This window comes from Egretta garzetta, unplaced genomic scaffold (genome assembly GCF_000687185.1).
Source record: "Egretta garzetta isolate BGI_Z169 unplaced genomic scaffold, ASM68718v1 scaffold400, whole genome shotgun sequence".
Lineage (NCBI taxonomy): Eukaryota > Metazoa > Chordata > Aves > Pelecaniformes > Ardeidae > Egretta > Egretta garzetta.
The window spans coordinates 932,953-938,952 of NW_009258371.1; positions in this window are offsets into that span (position 1 = coordinate 932,953).

Here is a 6,000-nt window from a genome sequence, read left to right on the forward strand (position 1 = left end):
GCAGCCGCTCGCTCACTCCCCCCACAATGGGGTGAAGGAGAGAATCAGAAGACTAGAAGTGAGAAAACTCGTGGGTTGAGATAAAGACAGTTTAATAGGGAAAGCAAAAGCCATGCACGCAAGCAAAGCAAAGAAACAAATTCAATCACCACTTTCCATGGGCAGGCAGGTGTTCAGCCATCCCCATGAAAGCAGGGCTCCATCACACATAATGGTGACTTGGGAAGACAGACGCCATCACTCCAAATGTCCCCCCCCTTTCTTCTTCCCCCAGCTTATATACTGAGCAGGATGTCATATGGTATGGAATAGCCCTTTTGTGGTGATGTGCTCCCCCTTTCGTCTCTGACTCCCCCTCCTCTGACCTCTTTCACGTGATAACCACTTGTGGTGGTGGTGATAGATGTGTCTGGTCTGTGTTTGGTCGTGAAGGATGCACCCAGTAAGTGTGGAGGAGACAGATAACAATACAATAGCCAAGGGCTATTGTGGAATGTGCCCACCTAAGCACAGTGGTCAGTATGCAAATGTGACTATGAGCCAATCATCTTATCCCCATAAATCGTGAGCAGCCCGAGAGCCCTTTGAGCTCTCCTGCACAGCAGCAGGCTGCACACTAGCATCTCCCCTTGAGCAGGGACGCCTCTTAAGGTTACTCCTCGAGGTTGAGAGATTCCTTACCACAACAGATTCTCGGTGACTAACAGCATGCTAGCTTTGAAACCTTAGCTAAGTGACATAAAGGATTAATTGCGCATATATAATCCTTTAGGCATAAACCGTTGACCAAGTCTGGGACTAGGATTGGATCCAGCCGCACCTAGACTCCTCTCTGAGGGAGTTTAGAAAGCAAGGGGATCTTTTCTGAACCTCATGACTCAATGGGAGGGCCTCCCTGACAGTTTTGTCTGACCCTGTCCACTGTGCAGTAAAAAACGAAGTGTACTTTGCCATCGAATCTTACAAACTATTGTCGCATTTACCACTGACCTTTGTTAACTCACTGTTTTACACCAATAAATCATATTATTTTTGCCTCCCTCTCACTCCATCCACGACACCTTTGGTCAGTTGGGGTCAGCTGTCCTGGTTGTGCCCCCTTCCAGCTTTTTTTGCACCTGGCAGAGCTGAGAGCTGAGGAATCCTTGGCCAGTCTGAGCGCTACCCAGCAACAACTAAAACATCAGTGAGTTATCAACATTCTTCTAGTACTAAATCCAAAACACAGAACTATACCAGCTACTAGGAAGAAAATTAACTCTATCCCAGCAGAAACCAGGACAGTATAAAAATATGGAATGCTTCATGAATTTGTGTGTCATCCTTGCGTAGCAACATGCTAATCTCTTCTGATTCTCTCCCCCATTCCATTGTGGGGGGAGTGAGCAAGCAGCTGTGTGGTATTTAGTTGCCAGCCGAAGTTAAACCATGACACTCCTTTTTGGTGCCAAATGTGGGGCTCGGAGCGTTTGAGATAATGACAGGTTTGATTGGAATGTGATAGATCAAATTTTTAGCTGTTATAGTTATTTAGCTATTAATAGGCAGGCTCCTGTGCTTGCCATGGGGTTTGCTTCCCTTACTGTACATTAGAGTCCAGTGCTTGTTAGTGGCTGCTTTTTGCTTTCACTGCTTGCTGTACTGCTGCACTGCTTACCAACTCACTGTGCTGTGCCTGGGAACATTTTGATAACCGCCATGGCTATGCACCGGGGCTGGCAGATGGCCAGGGCATCGCTGCTGTTCCTGTGCTGCCATACTGGACAGGCTGGAACTCCAGTGTGAACTCAAGTTGAAGGAACTGTGACCTGGGGATGAGTCCGTGCAGGAGCAGGACACCCTGAAGAGGTGGTGTGGCCGTGGATAAGTCCACACCACAGCAGGTATATGTCTAAGTGTCTGTGGCCATGGTTATGTCTGTGCTGCAGCAGGTACACCTTTAAAAGGATCGAGGCCCAGGGATAAGTCCACATTGGAGGAGGTACACCTTGAAGCACCTGTGGCTGTGCATGAGGTCATGATGGAGCACCTCAGTGTGTGGCCATAGATAAGCTCATGACAGAGCAGGGTAAGCATGACAGCTGTGGGTAAGGCCATGTTGGATCAAGTACATTTCTGAAGAGAGTGTGGCTGTGGGTTAAGGCCATGCTGAGCAGGTCTATCTCTGAAGACATTGTGACCCATGGAGAAGGCCACACTGGAATAGGTGCACCTCGAAGTGACTGGAACTATGGATAAGTCCATGCCATAGCAGATATACCTCTGGAGAGACTGTGGCTTATAGATAAGGCTCCTCTTGGAGTGGGTATAGCCTTACAGGACTGCAGGCTGTGGATAAATCCAAGCCAGAGGAGGGGCAAGAAGAGGAGTTCATAGCAATGCTAAACCCTAAGGTCTGGTCCAAAGAGACCAGGGGTGGATATTGTAATGGAACTGCCTTTAAATTGTTGTAGCCTGGGATTTGAGTTGCATGTATGGTAATTACTGTAGCAGGAACCCCTTGTTGCTAGCCAGGCTAGGAGCAAGGGAGGAGCTCATTGCAATGTTAAACCCTACAAGCTGGCCCAAATGCACCAGGGGTGGAGATTGTAATGAATATACCTTTAAATTATTGTAACCCATTATTTGAGTTGCATGTTACAGGGATTACTAGAGCAAGAACCACCTGAACCACTGGAGGACAACCCTTACAAGCAGCAGTGCAAGTGCAGCAGTGACCTGACCTGAGCTGGCTTTGGTGCTCAGTAACTCCACGCAACACACCACCTCTCCTGTCCTGAATGACCAGCATAAGAGATGGAGCCCAAAGTCATGGACTAAATGAACTCAGTGAGCATTTTGTGGACATTTCTGGACATTTTACAAGTGTGGTCCATAGACTAAGGGAATGATATCTGTGCAATATATTAAAGGATGGGAAGGGGCGTGGTTAATTGGATGTATTGGATAGTGTGGGGCCTGAGCATGATGTAAATGGTATGGAATAAGGGGTGGATACTGTCCTGGTTTCTGCTGGGACAGAGTTAATTTTCTTCCTAGTAGCTGGTATAGTTCTGTGTTTTGGATTTAGTCCTAGAAGAATGTTGATAACACACTGATGTTACTGCCACACTGTTACATGTGATGGAGCCCTGCTTTCCTGGGGATGGCTGAACATCTGCCTGCCCATGGGAAGCAGTGACTGAATTCCTTTCTTTGCTTTGCTTGCGTGTGCGGCTTTTGCTTTCCCTATTAAACTGCCTTTATCTCAACCCATGAGTTTTCTCACTTTTACTCCTCTGATTCTCGCCCCTGCCCCATTGTGGGGGGAGTGAGCAAGCGGCTGCATGGTGCTTAGCTGCCTGCCGGGGTTAAACCATGACAGTCCTCTCTTTTAATTAAGGATATATTTTCTCCCAAGACTGTTATGAAGGTAAATCTATCAGGGAAATGGACAAGTTCTGCCCACAGTTGTGTCTGCAGTGAGTACCTATCACTGGTTAATAACTGAATCCCACCCAGCCCTTGCAAACTGTCAGAGAGGAAAGATTCCCTCCTAGCCTCCAGAAAGTCTTCTGGCAAAGCTGGGTCCTGCTCTGATGCTAGTAATCAATCAGCAAGGCTGAATCTCCAGGCTTGGAATTTGTCTTTCCTCCTCCAAGGGCTGCAGAGGTAGGTAATGGACTTGAACCCTGACAGTTAACCTCTTTATCTGCTGTCCTGTCTGTCTCATCTTTCACTCTTGCTAATATGAAGAGATTCAGAAATGAACTTGAAAGGCCAGAGTTTTGACTTTTCTTATCAGAGGAAGTTTTGTAAATACACTACATTTAATATGATTGTGCTCCATGGAATTATAATGGGTTTGCAACTAAAAGCATAAGTTCATCTTCCTGGAACCACAAATACTTATATATTTCATAGCATGACCCATCCCAATAAAAATACAAATAGGAGCTGTGGTTCTTTGCTTTCTTTTGTGTTCATTTTTAATTAATAATTGTGTATCTATATGGATTTCACAGCAGCCAGTGTATGAAGTCTAGGAAAATCTCCTAAACTGTCCAATGGGAAAGGGCTGGTTTAGACACCTTTCTTTCCAGTAAACCACTAGTAATGTGATATCACAACTATATTTTGAAAAGAAGGCAAAAAGGTAATTTTCTGTGTGGGCAAATTAATGAATCAATGCTCTCAGGCTAAAGAAACAACTCTAAGTACTGTTGGAGTTCAGGTGTAAGGTACACATATAGTACATCAGCAGAAACAAGAGTGAATGGATGGAGGCACAGTCAGAAAGACCTCTAGGTTTAACCAGCAGCTATGAGGACCTTTTCATTCAAGGGATGGGCTATCCAAGTCCTTTCTCTCTGAACAAGGGAGATCTGTTTTCAATCTTTGCTCTCCCACTAAAATACTGGTAGCCTCTGCATATTGTGCGAGAGCTGGAGAAGAGAACAACCAGTACATATTGAGACCCAAGCATGTGGTGATGTAAGATCATTAGGGCATAGGTTCAGAATGGATTAGAGGATCTATTGCCCAAGGTCCCCAAAACAGCATCCATCATATTTCTATAAGTACATATATAAAAAACAGTGAAGCAATGGTAGGAAAGGTGCTTACTAAGCTAATATGTTCAAATACCCAGGCTTCTGGCATTATTCCTTTGAGTGCACATTTTATATTACATGATATGCCTAATTTAACAATTAAATGAGATATGTGTATTCATAGTATCGGTCTGTCTGTCTGTTTACCCACGTCTCATGACAGCTTTCTAATGTGTTGTTTAATTTCAGTCATATATGATGAAGAGATACAAAATTTAAAACTGTCAGGTTCCTACACTCTTCACAAAAAGTCAGGTACAGGAGCCTGATCCTATTAGCATCTCCCTGGAGGAAAAAGTGAAGTATGAGTTTAGCCTTTATTAGATATAAAAGAAACCATGAAGCAACTCATAACAGTTGCTCAGGAGACAATTTGGTAGCAAATAATAATAACAAAATTGATTCTGCTCCTCCCACAATTACTTTTTTTTAAAAATGATAATTACTCCCTTGTATGTTTCTCAATCTTCAATTTGTAGACCTGATTAGGTAAGAGTCTTCTATCAAATATAAACATTGTGTATTAGGGTTTCTGGAACAAGCTTATAGTTCCTAAGTGGATAATGACACTATTGCTTATTGTTTATATTAGAACACAGATTCCTTGCAAATATGCAAAGCTGTTTAACAAGATCTCTTTTTGCCAATTGCACGTCTATATACTGGTCATTCAATGGCCTTTTTCCAAAAGAAATACCTTTATGTTGTGAGTTACTGTAGAACTCTGAAATGTTTCAGCAAAGATAGCACTGGGTACTTGCCATATCAGAAAGAATATCATAAATACTCACTCTTGATGGGTTCATGCTTTCACTTTTCTTACATCATAAAGGACAGGTCCATCATAAAACTTTGAAGATTGTAGTAAAAAATATATTAATGATGCTGTAAATCTTAACCATATTAACAAACACCGCTCTTGTTATAGGCAGCTGTATAATATCAAAACAAAAGAAGAACAAAATAGGGGCCCTAACAGCCTAATTAACCAAACCCATCAAAAATCAAAGGAGATCACTCATAGCACAGTCACTTTGTGTCTGATCCCCTATTTGCACATTAGTTTTGTAAGTGAAAGTCAGTTATGGAAGTACTCATGTTCACTTTAATCATCCATACTACAAGAATTCAGTACGAAGACAATAAGAGTAGACTTTTTCCTTCTAAATTAATAGTATTTACTTATCTTAACTTTTACAACTTATTTGTACAGGTAGCCTCTGATTTATCCCCATGAAGGAGGATAAAAGAGATTTTAAAAGAATCCCTTGGAAGAAGCTTGATGTCCTTACTTTCCTCCAGAACCTGTGGGTACCGCATGATACCAGATTTGCTAATAGTTTACAGCTCTAGGAGGCTGCTCTCTCTTTCAGAACACTTCTGGACCAAAACTTTATAGATTAAGGTA